The sequence below is a fragment of a genome, unplaced genomic scaffold (assembly GCF_019419815.1).
Source record: "Pyrus x bretschneideri cultivar Hongxiangsu unplaced genomic scaffold, Pyrus_bretschneideri_v1 Contig29, whole genome shotgun sequence".
NCBI lineage: Eukaryota > Viridiplantae > Streptophyta > Magnoliopsida > Rosales > Rosaceae > Pyrus > Pyrus x bretschneideri.
This window is the reverse complement of record NW_025999601.1, coordinates 1,278,253-1,291,702: the sequence shown is the minus strand read 5'-3', so window position 1 is coordinate 1,291,702 and position 13,450 is coordinate 1,278,253.

Below are 13,450 nucleotides of genomic sequence, written 5' to 3'. Positions count from 1 at the left end.
AAGTGTAAACAAGACATAGGATGGTAGACTCCTGTCTAGCTGTTGCACAAATTGTGGGCCAATTTGTGCGGCCAAGGTTTGCCGTCATTCGTCTTTAGTGTACACCAACTTCAGAGTTTCTCGAGAGTGCACAGAGGAGGGGAGAATTTGTTAAAAAAAATGAAAATGAAAACCAACTGATTCTTCTTTTTCGAATGTTGGAAGACATTCTAAATTCGAATCACCTATCCCCGCTAGTCACAAAAAGAGAAAACCAAAATATTAGTTCTAATAGAAACATTTGGTAACCAAGTTTTATGCAGCTCTTCTTCCAAGCTTTGGAAGTGCAACGAACCATATCGAATTAGGTTGTGTACCTGCAAAACTAAAACTACATATTTCACAGTAAACAACAAACATTATGGTTAAGCACGAATTGAAATAATGAGTAGAACCTTATTTTCATCTGAATCTCTGGTTGCCAATTTGCCATGGCAGTGGTTTTGGTGCACATACAATGCAAGGTTTCCTATGCAGGAGAGATGACGCCGTCGTTCCAATCCTAATACTAGGAACATGGCCGTCGGCGTCATCTCTCCTGCGTAGCGAACCTCTCGAATATTCGTTACTCTCCCCATATCCATGGCGGCGTGGTCAATGGCGTATGAGCTTCTACTCTGCTTCAGTATAGAACATGGTTTTATATATACAAACATATTTATCCAGACTGCCTCCAGCCATATATCTATTAAACATAGATAATATACAAATATATACAATCTATCCTAAATCCTATATATATACAAGGGATCCTCATTTTTTCAAAAAAAAAAAAAAAAAAAAGATTAGTTGTGGGACTCACTTCACATTAAATTTCAACAATTTGACCAGATTATTTTGTAAGTCTTGATTCATAAATCATTCTTACAAAAATTCAACTCAATTCAGAACCATTTCCTCATTTAATTGTCTCGATGAAATTTTAATGTTTTTCAAAACATAGTGTTCGTCAATTTTTTTTAATTCTATTAGATGTATCAAATATTTCCGAATGGGCTAAATATTTTGCAAATATGATTTATGAGGTGCAATTTAAAAAATAAACAGTTTGGCTCGTTGAAATATGATTCAAGCATACTTTTTTGTGTGGCTGGTGGAATTAAGTGCTTAAATTGTCAAATAAACAATTTATGAGGTCACCTGTGGTACGTCAGCACTCGGCAGTGCTATATAGACCATATAGTAAGAGCTATTTTTATGTCTGCCTTCTCTTGTCAATTAGTGAAATTTCATATTGCTAAAATACCAGAGGTTGCAGCGGCATGAACGTTGCACTAACAAGCAAATTGGTGCATGAGTTATGATCGCTTCAATAATTGAAGTGCTAGCTAGTGCGGGAGAGTTTCAAATTCCAAACACTAAATGGCGAATTACAGTTATGAGTTAAGATCGCTTCAATAATTGAAGTACTAGCTAGTGTGGGAGAGTTTCGAATTCCAAACACTAAATGACGAATCACAATCTAACATGTGTACATAATTAGCTTAATAAAAATACAAAATAACACATTTCTACAAACGTATCAAGTTGTGCTTGCGTGGAGGAACGCTTCTTATCTGCACAATGAAGTCCAAGTAGCAACTCAAACTGTTAAAAAACTAGAGACTTGGATTATCTCCCTTCTATTTTTGTCTCCTCCCATCCCTGCCTTCTAATTTAGACCATTCAAAAGAAATATGATGTCTTTGAGTTATGCCACCCAAAAATAAGAGGAGGGAGAATCCTCATTGGAAGGGAGGACTTGTTGGCATGGCACGTCAAATTATACCTCATGCTAACTATTGCCCTATTGCCTCCCGGATCCTGGCCTCTTTGTTATGCCTTACAAAGGATAGTTCAAGTGCTTTGCTCTTGCTCTTAATTTGCGTTTTGCAATTTTGATATTATCAAGTTCAACCGAGATGAATTACTGATATATTTTTGTAACTCAGTTAGTTAAAAGTATTTACGAATGCATTCAATGTATAGAGTTCAATTCGGACCCCCAGCACTATATCACTTGTGTAAAAAAGAAACTGAATTGAAATTACTCATGGTCCTTAATTTCATTGCAAATCAATCATATATAATTGTTGTTTTCATTTATGATGATGCAGACCTCCAAGAAGGTTTGGACCTCACAGGTTTGTTTCAGCAGCAAACAATAATAGCAGATCGAGCATTAACAAGTGTGACCACTCTTTGGGCATTTTTGTGGTGCTGGGTGGCTGCACTGGTGGGTGATTGGGAAATGTGGGACATTAAAGGTTAACTGTGAAAATGGAATACGTGAATCGTATCCGTTTATCGTGCATCGTACGATCAGAAATCATTTTAAATATTTTTATTTAAAATTAAACACAAACCGTACTTGATAAAAACTGACCGCACGATATACGATGAACAAACATAATTAATGGATTCTCAATATTCTAAAAAGGATTAGGAAAGGATCCTGTTGGATGAAAATGATGAGATTCGACCGGCAAGTCATGCGTATGCATATAGAGGCAAAAGACCAACTGCCCACTGTAGGGGTCACCTTTCTGTTGCTCCCAAAATCGACCAAGTTGAAAGTTTTTAGCCATTTAGCTATTTAGTGTGATAGATAATTCATTATTCAATCCAAATCAATGATGCACTAGGTAATTGATCAATCAACACTCAATCATCAACAACCACGTTATTTGTTGGTCTTAATAATGTGTGACTAATAAGAAATAAGTATGTTAATCGACACTTAAACAGTAATCTAATAATCAATAATCACGTCATATGGTTTACAACATTTGCTTTAAAATGTTGGTCTCTCAAGCATTACTCATCCAATAATTACGATCTAGCCACTGTTACATGTTGGTGTGGGCATCAGGTCAACCAAATCGGCCAATCCGAACCATAGTAGCAGTTTAGTTTGTTATTTTCCATTCTGCACTCTCCATCTTAAATTCTAATTAGGCTTATCACAAATGATTCATAAAAATGACCAAACTCATTATTTTGACCTCACAATTTAAAAATCAATAAATGTAATTTAACTACCTCACATTAATATAGTCTCTGTTAATTTGTTGACGTTGCACATAAGAGTAGGCACACATTAAATGCAAATTGAGCTCAGCTCCCATAAAACCTTCAATCGTCGACCTTTAATGGCACAATGTCCAAATGAAAGAAATCCAGTGAGAAAATGAAAGAACCCATATGCTAGATTGGGGTAATGAGGAAGCAAAGGTGCTGAAGCAGAAAGTGAACGAGAATAACATGTATACATCGTTCTAAAAATCGTCCTAGGCAGCCGTCTAGGCACTAGGTGGTCTGCTTTGATTTAGTGCAAATCGTTTCGAAAAATCGGTCTAGAGCTAGGTGGTCCTAGGTGGCAGCGGTTTGGTTTTTTTATTTTTTAATGATTAATTGTGTGCTTTTTTTCTTTTTTAGTTTCATGGTGGTATACTTATGGAAATGGCCTGCCTAATTTGAAAATGATAGATTGACTACAAGTTCATCCAATTGTGAAATGAACTGGAGCACTTTTGAGGGATATATGCAAAGAAAAGAAATGAACTAGATACAACAAGATTAAATAATTTGGTCTAAGCCTAATCCAATTCAAGGATCATGAACAAGAAGAATTTAGTCAATCATATCCAATGCAAGGATCATGAACAAGAAGATTTTAGTCAATCATCCAAGAATACTCATCATTATGATTATATGCTTACTTTTTTTTTTAAATATTGAACTTGTTGGATGGATATACTTTGTGTATTCTTTTACTTCTATTTTTGCATTTGGTCATTCTTTTATTGTCTATACAAGTATAAGTTTTTTTTTTTATAAATAAGTACTTATTTACAAGATATACAATAAATTAACATAAATCCACTTGGACCGCGGCTATGTCTCTGCCCGCCGTCCGACTAGCACCTAGTGTTTTTCAGAACCTTGCATGTATATATACGTAAAGAGAGAGACTGCAAGCCTCACATGTACCTTCAACAACACAATTGCCGCCACCGGAGTGGAGCTTGGCTTTTGGTGGTTGGGTCTGGCAGACGGCGGATGGGGCAGGAGAGATGGGGCTAGCCTTTTTTTTCTTTTAAATATCCAAAAGATAATTTATTTATTTTTTCGTTGCCACATTAGTAACAAACAAAAAAATTTAATAAATTTAGACAGCACGAACTAGATTTATGTGAGGTAGTCAAATTCAGAGATCACATAAATTGATTTTCAAATTAAGGGGAAAAATGATGAATTAGATCAATTTCAAAATCATTTATGACAAAACCTTTATTAGTTTGTTCAATCTACTTGCTACTCTAATAAAATTAACGGGTAAGGAAACTTACAAATTTTGCATGAGAAAGAGGAAAAACTCACAAACTTTGCACACACGGAGAGAGAATAGAAGAAAAGAGCAGACTGAGAAGATAGAGAATAGAGTCGAATAGAGAGAAGAGGGAAGAAAGCGAACAAATGAGGGGGCTAGTCCATCATTTCTGGTGAAAACATAAGGGATGATTGACACACCCTGACTAAAATCAAGGCCTGACGGCCGACACACCTTGATTTTGGTTGATACTGGGAAGTTCTCGTGTGAATTTCTAGAAACAAAACCATGAGGGTGTGGTCGGGGCCCAAAGCGGACAATATTGTGCTACGGTGAAGTCGAGTCCGGGATGTGATAGGGGCCCGGATCAAGATGTGACAATGATTGATAACCATTTAGTTTTCAGTTTTTTAAAAATTGAAATTTTGTTTAGAAACTATTTTTAGTTTTAAAAAAGTGAAAATTAAAAACCAAAAAGTAAAAACTCAACGCCAAAATTTGAAAACTAGAGAGAGTAGTTTTCACCTTTTGAAAACCGAAATTAGTTACCAAACAATATTTTAGTTTTCAGAAAAGTGAAAACAAAAACTGAAAACTGAAATCTTATTTGGTAACTACTTTCATTTTTCAGTTAAAAAAAAAAAGGAAAAATTAGGTTCTCATCTTTATTTTTCCTACTCCATTGATGAAAACCTTATTCCTTTTCAATTTTTTATCAAGGTTCTTAGATTTCAATAAACGTCATTAATTATTTCAATAATAAAATATTTTTTATTTCTAAATATATTCATTTAGTATTAGAAACGTTACATTCTGTATATTTATATTTATGGCTAAATTTTTTATCATATATTTTTATTTTTAGTTTGTATCCATTTTTAATTTGCAACCCTTATTTTAATTTGTACCATTCTTCTTTTCAGTTTTAATTTGTACCCATATATTAATTCCTTTTTGTGCCCATATTTTTTATATTTTATTTGTATTTGTACCCATATTTTTAAATTTATTTGTACCCATTTTTGATTTTGCTAAATGTACCCATGCTAATTATATGTATTTATTTTATGTTTTAAAATATATCATTATTTTTTTATTTTATAATATGTTAATAATTATGGGTACATTATTTTTTTGCCATAATTTTTGTGAAGAACAATATTACTCTAAAATTGATTTTTAAGTATTTATTATATTTTAATAATATTATTTGAATTTGTTTAAATTTCATAATTTGTGGGACATTAAATGCACAATGCATGAGTTAAATCTCTTAAATGAGGCTAAGGACCTCAATCAAAATATTTAAACAAACAAGGTTTCGTCTAACAATTGTGTTGATTAGGGATTGGAACCAAAATGACCCTTAAAAAAAAATTGAAAACTCAAAAAAGTAGTTTTCATTATTTAAAAAAAAAAAAATTAAAGTAGAAAGAAGATTTTAGTTTTCATATTTCAATAAAGTGAAATAAAAATGAAAACGAAATAATTATCAAACGGTTTTTAAATAAATGATTCATGGCCACTCAATTTGCATGAACGTTCTTTAAATAAATGATTCATGGCCACTCAATTTGCATGAACGTTCTAGATTGAAGTTCCAGATGGGATCTAAAAAGAATCCTAGTCCATTCACTTCAGGAGATGAAGATACTTCATCTTGTCGGTCAGGTCAAAGACTTCCTTATATGTTATCCTGAGCAAAACCTTTAGCTGGTAGTTTGACCTTTTCCTCAACGGACTATATATTGAGCAACGTGGTGGTTAACCACGCTGGCTCCATCGATTAGCAGCTTCACTTCCACCTCCGATCTTAGTAAAATAGAGAAATAAGTAAGCTCGGGCATAAGCGGCACTCGAAATCTATTAAACAGCGCCAAGAACAAAGCCATGAGAGAAACTACTGATGATTGCCATGAATGTTGCCCTCGATGATGTGTAGTTGGTGTCGATCAGTTGGTTATGGCTCATGAGGTTTTATCAGCATATCATTGTTTTGCATAGCAAAGAGGAGACATAGGATTAGTTACAGTGATGGTCCTTAACTTGTCCCCGAGTTTTATAGCTGTCTTTGAAGTTTTCTCTTGTCGTTTTACGGTTCTTAAACTCTTTTTGGTGTGGTGGTTTAGTCTTTGTCGTTAACTCCATCTATTTTTTGTTAAGCAAGACGTTTTAAATTTGAATCTTATTTTTTGTTGTGATCCCTTGAATTCTGCTCATCCAATGCCCGTTGCCCGTAACATTTAATGCTACGTAACATGGAAGTTAAACCCACTTTTAAGAATAAAGAAGTTAAAATTTTTGTTTTGTTAAACGTCTTGGATACAAAAAGTCCTACATACCCCTACATGTGAAATTTGTGAATTGGCGCTTTCTATATTGTTACTGCAGAGTATAGGCATGGAGAATGCTGAATGTTATTTCCAGCAATGGAGCAACTTAGGCATTATAATATATGAATTCACATCCAAAATGAACGGGTGAGATTTGGCAGAACATGTACAACATCGTAAAATAAATAGGTGAGATTTAAAGAAATAGATCTTATACTTTCATCAATTTCTTCCGTTCCATTAATATCTCGGTGCACTTAAAATCACGAATATTGGACCTCCGAGACCGAAAGTTAGGATGCTTTATGTGAAATTAAATCAAGATTTCCATCCTTGTCTTGTTTAAATTTACTTTCAGAATGCAATGTTATTATAATTAGACGTTGCTGTCGTATGTTTAACAATGCCATTGCATTACATTATCAGGGGAAGAAGATGACCCGAAGACTTTTGAGAAATAATGCTCATGTTACAATTTAGGATGACCGTTTCGGCCGAAACATACAATAATGCCATCAAGTTCCCCTCTTTCCAGAGAGACAACGCCCTGGCCGAGATGTACGCGAAGTAGTTTCTGCAAATGATTGACAACGGAATGCAGCCAGATTCCGCTACATAAACCTTTCTGATGGAGGCCATTTCTTGCCAGGCGGACAGTAAGGCGAAGACAGTGGAGGAGGCCCGAGAGTTTCTGAAACAGATTCAGCCTTCAGGATAAGGGGATTGTGCTTAACAATGGTGATTATTTTGGGTTCCACAACCGCCTCGAAGAAGCAGTCGATATGCTATGATTGTATGACGATGCCACCAAAACCACCGAGGAGGAGACGAAACAAATCTTCCTCAGCCGGCGCGCTGATAGAAGTTGAGTCATGGAACTGGAAATGAATATGTTCAATGGATTGGTAGAGGATGGCTTAATGGATGAGGCCTTGAAGCTCTTTAACCCGATCTTTGAAACGGGCATATAGCCGTTGGAACTACGATCGGGTCAAAGAGCAAGTGTAGTTTTATCTACTAATCCTTCCTCTTTTCTTTCGTTACTGATTGCCAGCCTTCTTGATTTTGAAGAATGTCATATATGGATCTGCTATTCCTGTTACTTTGCAACCGATCGAGTTTGAATTCCGCGACTCAGAAATTATACTAGTTTAAGATATCGCGTTGTTAAGAAACATTCTGATACTGTTAATTTGTAATATTACATTGTACCGTGTGTTCTAGTTTTGTACACCTCAAGTTTGGGCTTTGCTCACACATTTGTTTTTACTTGTGAACGATCTTAACTAATTAAATATCAACCTGTTCACTCGTTAAAAAAAAAAATGTGCACACAAAATTTCCACCTTTAGTTTGCTTCATTCTTTATAATATCTTTACCTTCTGATATCAAATTTTATAATTTTATTTCTGACTTTCGGATGGATCCGGCCGTACTCATTGCTCAAGGTTAATTATGAAATTATTTTAAAATTGTTAGATGATTAAACAATTTTTAAATTTGGTCAATAGACGATTTTGATTATAAATTCACATTGTTAAATAAGAACGAGTAGCTAGCATTTCTAATATAAGTATTCAGGGTTTAGTAGTTGCAAATTAAACTTTTTGGTAACCAAGTATGGAAATTAGTTATGCTCTTTTATATTTTGTACCAAAACTAAACTGATTTGAATCGAAAGTTTCAATATAAGTAATAAGGGTTTAGTAGTTGCAAATTAAACTTTCTGCTAACCAAGTTTGAAAGTAATTTGTGCTTTTTTTATGTTTTATACCAAACTAAACCGATCCGAACCGAAAGTCTCAATATAAGTATTGAGAGTTTACTAGTTGCAAATTAAACTTTTTGCTAACCGAGTTTGAATATTATTTATGCTTTTTTATATTTTATACCAAACCAAACCTATCTAAACCGAAAGTCTCAATATAAGATTGGGTAAATAACGTTGACACATATGTAAACCGAATGGAACTTAATATCGTATTTAATACAAATTAACGATTTCACCACACATGATACCCTCTTATTGGAATTCAGAATATTGCTAGTTTGATATTATACCAACATATTTAACCCACATGGGAATTACACTTTTACAGTGAGTCGGAAAATTTGAATGTAATACCAATATATTGAACTCATGAGGGTGATATATTGAACTCATAAGTGTGATATCAATATATATGAACATTCTTTAACTATATTGAAAATATAATTTAAGAATGTTCATTTTTATTAAGATTTCAAGTTCGACTCTCCCAACCGAGTTGTTTGGACCTCCTCTTTTCACAACATTGGACTGCTCTTAACATATACATTGGGCTTATTTTTTAGGTCCAAATTACATCAAGCCAAATGTTGCCTGGTACTCAAATGGCAAAGGAAATGAGAGTCCATGTCTCTTACCATGTGGCACAATCTCCATCTTAACCTGCACAGTAAATAGCGAAGGACCCAAGAATGCTTCTTGTATTTGCTATGCTCTTCTTCTTCACTGTCTGTCCCCTTTCTGCAATTAGATAGGTCATAGATCCAGCCGACTTTTGCATTTATTTCATCTTTGGAGCCTCACCAACTCAACTCCTCTCCATCCCTCCCTATATTATAAATCCCCATCCCAAAATTCACCAAAAACACATACAATAATTTCTCCCAATAATTTTCTCCTCACAGCCATCCAAAAAAAAAACCCAAAAAAAGGAAAAAAGAAAGAAAATGCAGTCCATGTTTAACCTCCATGGCAGCTTTGGCCTTCCTCTCTGTGTTTCAGGGATAACCCATCACCATCTCACCTTTTCTAAGGAGTATAAACTTCTTTTCTCTCTCTAAAGCTCTCTCTTTCCATTTTTCAGAATATATTATTGGGTTTTGATTCTTTTTTGTGGGTGGTTTTTGTTTTAGGATGGTAGATCATGATCGCAGGAGGGAAGCCATGAGAAGGAAGAGATCACAAGCCAGGGCAGCTCTGCATGCAAATCAAGAAGTAGGTTTTGAAATTAGAAGTGAAAGAGTTGCAGAAGAAGAGATCAAGTTTGATGATGGTGGAGATCTAGCTACTGCACTACATGATCTGTGTTGCAGTTATTTGGCTTGTACTGCAAAAGCTGCATAAGCTTTTTAGCTTAGCTTAAGTTAGCTTATTAAATTTAATCTTAATTAATATTATGTGTTTTATGAACCTACTTAATTTGGATTATGAATTAATGTTAAATGATATATGAAGGATTTGATGATTTTTTATTTTTATTTTTTAACATATATTTGGATTTTTTATATTATTTTTATTTCGGGTCAGATTTTGGAGTTTATGCTTGATCAGGGTTTTTTTGGCGTTTTTTGCTTTATGAAGTTTTGGGTTATTTGCCTTTGATTTGTCGTTCTTCTTGTTTGCTGGTTGCTTTTGGCACACTGTTGTTGTACCATTGTTCAAACAAAGAACGATCATCTTGACCATTAAACAAAGCAAAGAACACTCGTCACATGAGCATGAGCAATGCATCCATCCATTCATTCATCCATCCATGTTTTGAATTTGATCCAATTTCAAATTCTTACGTTGACCATAAAAAGAAAAGTTTATAACGAGGTGATTTTTACACCTTTTTTGGACTTTTCGTATGTTTCTTTCTATTCTGGTTTTTATTCAAATATTCTATGAGATTTGAAATCAATAGAAGTGATCTCTGAGTTTGTTTATTATCAATTATTTTGATCATTTCGTGAAAAATCTCTAATAATTAAGAACTAAGATGAAAAAAATACCCAAAAATTTAACGAACAATGGGCCGAATGATATGACAAAATTAAGGGTATTTTTGTTATTTTCTCCTTATTTAACGAAAATTTGTCATAAAATGTCCAAAGTAATCAACGGTGGAAAGACACAGGCTTCAGTTATATCAATTTTAAATCACATGGACCAAAGCGAAAAGTTATGCCAATTTAAGAAATCATTTTGGCTATAAAACCTTTTATTTTTGTCGTCGGATTGAATAAATCAAATAGAATAACATACAAGATTGAGCAAGGGTGAGTAAAAAACTAAAAACAGTGTTTGTTTATCATTTCTCAAGCTAGTAAAAGTGAATCTAATCTGCATCCGAAATCATGTATTTGATTTAATTACTCCTTCTTTATGCAAGAACTAAAAGTAAAATCTCGATCATTTGTCTGCAAATCATTGAAAAACTTAGAAAGGAAGATTATATGACAATGGATGTCCCACATACTTCCTTAGAGTCCCCTTCTCTCAAGGCATCAGCTTTTCAACCATTTGTAAGTTTGTCTGCAAATCATTGAAAAACTCAGAGAGGAGATTATAGGACAATGGATGTCCGACATACTTCCTTAGAGTCCGTTTCTCTCAAGGCATCAGATTTTCAACCAATTGTAAATTTTAGTTCTCTTATCCTTTTCTATGGGTAGAAATATATTTCCTCTTATCCTTTTCTATGGGTAGAAATATATTTCATCTTTTCCTTTTGTTTTCGATTTTCATTCATGTGAGGTTTAAAGCTTGGCTAAGCAAAAGGAGGATGACGAGAGTCCAACTCTTGACGTGAGCATAGAAACCACAAATGCTCTGGTACTAGTTAAAATTATTAGCATGGATTCGTTTATTTTTTAAGACGAGAATCAATGGATTAAAATATACGAAATCTAGTAATCCAAGTGTTATATCCAAGAATTATATTGATATATACATATATATATACATATATATATATATATAGAACCGATCAAAGGTCATTTTGAAATTAGTTATGAAGCCGATACGAACAAGTTTCACAGTTAAAAGATTCGAGCTCATATGATTATGGATTGAGAATGGATTGCATGAAATCAAATTTCTTGTTATATGATAGCTTAGGGGTGGAGTTGGAGTACGCTTGAATTCAAGCTCCTAAAGCATTAATTTCATGTGTCCTAGAAGAAAAGAAAAGGGTTGGTCCAAATAATAATTTGATTACAAAATAGTTGCATTATTTTTAGTGGTTGCCTATTTTGGTCCTTTTATTGAAGTTAGTCTTTAAACTTTCAAAAAATATGTTAAAAGAGAGGATAATTGTGGCATTAGCTATAAAAGTTGATAGATTTAATCATGAACGCAATTCAATTTAGTTGATTTTTTGTTCGAACAGATTATAGTGTCAGCTGTGTTAGCAAGAACATTTTTTGCACGGATAAAAACCAAGTTGATACGGCGTTTCGTAAACTAGTATATCAGTGAAACGACTCAACAAATGGAGACATGTGTAAAAAACAATATGTAAATCATATAATTCAGTCTTATCCCTTACAGCCAATTGTTTTCTAAAGTGAAAAATTAGTTTTATTTGTTCAGTTAGTTTTTTTTTTGTTACTAAAAGTTTAGGATGAGGGGACACTTATAGAGGGGTCTTAGCAATTTTTTGGTTTTTACAGATTGCTCACTAAGAGAGATTCCCGGCTGAACTCGAACTTAGATATTGGTTTAGCGAAGAGAATGATCCTTTTCAATTCAATCAACTCTCGTTGGCGGGTTTAGTTAGTTTAGTGTTGAATAAAGAAACAGTTCCAAACTAAATCGACATATTTGAATATGGTGGATATGTCTGTTTTGCAACATAAATGCTTACTCCACGGCAAAAAGCGTCAATAAGTTGCTTGGCAGCATATTTACGGTAGACTGGAAAAATAGATGATTTACTAAAATGTCGTTCTAAAATACTTACGTGCTATTCTATCAATTTTTATAGCGACTTTCAAAAATTTAGGAAACAACTTTGGACAAAATAAAATTGGAGGACCAAGAGTTTTTTCTTTTCCCTTTTATTTTGTATTTTTGTTTTTTTTTTGGTTTTGAGGAGGAGGAGGAGGAGGGGAAAAAAAGGTGTTTGGGGGGGGGGGGGGGGGGGGGGGGGTGGGGTTTCGGGTGGGGTGAGTTGAGCAACTTGATGATTAGTTTCTTGGGGGTGGTGGGACTTTGGGACAATCAACATGTGGAAGACGTGAAGTATTGGTACTTGAATTTATACCTATACGAGTTACGGTTTAATCTTTTAACTCGTATTTTAGTTTGTGTGGTCCTTCAGCTGGACCACTTCCGCCCCGCACCATTAGTCCTCCCGTCAACTTTTTCACTTCCTTCGTCTATTTAAAAAAGTTTTTTAGATAAAATAATATTCTAAGATTATTTATCAAATTAAGGTTTTTTTTGTTATTTTGATCCTTAGTTAATAGAAAATTTTTACGGAAAGACGAAAATGATTGATGATGGATAAACTTAAGAACCGCTTTTATCGATTTCAAATCTCAAGTACCGAAGTAAGGAACTATGCAAATCTCAGGAACTATTTTGACCCAAGCAACAAAAATGCAAAAGAAAAGAGCAAAGATTCCCGACCCAGAGTATGTTATAGACTCAACCACAAATCTGTTGAATGCATGTAGCTTGCTTACTCTCAGCCACTTGTTAGAAGAAGGAAATCCCTTGACTTCACTTATGCCCTTATGGGCCCTATGCAGTACAGAAAGCAAGTGAGGCAGCCTAAGATTCCATTTGAAGTAAGGTGACAGGATTCGATGTTTCATTTTTCATGCATTATTGTTAACCAACTCCATATCCAGTTTTTAAGTTAAGCTAACGAGTGTATTGGGTTCATAAGAAAAATATCAGATTGAAATCTCAAATCCATATCATGTTAATTTACGTTTGATTGAAATCTCAAAAAATATCATAATATAGATTTGATATAACGATAACATAAGTGTTATAACAATTAC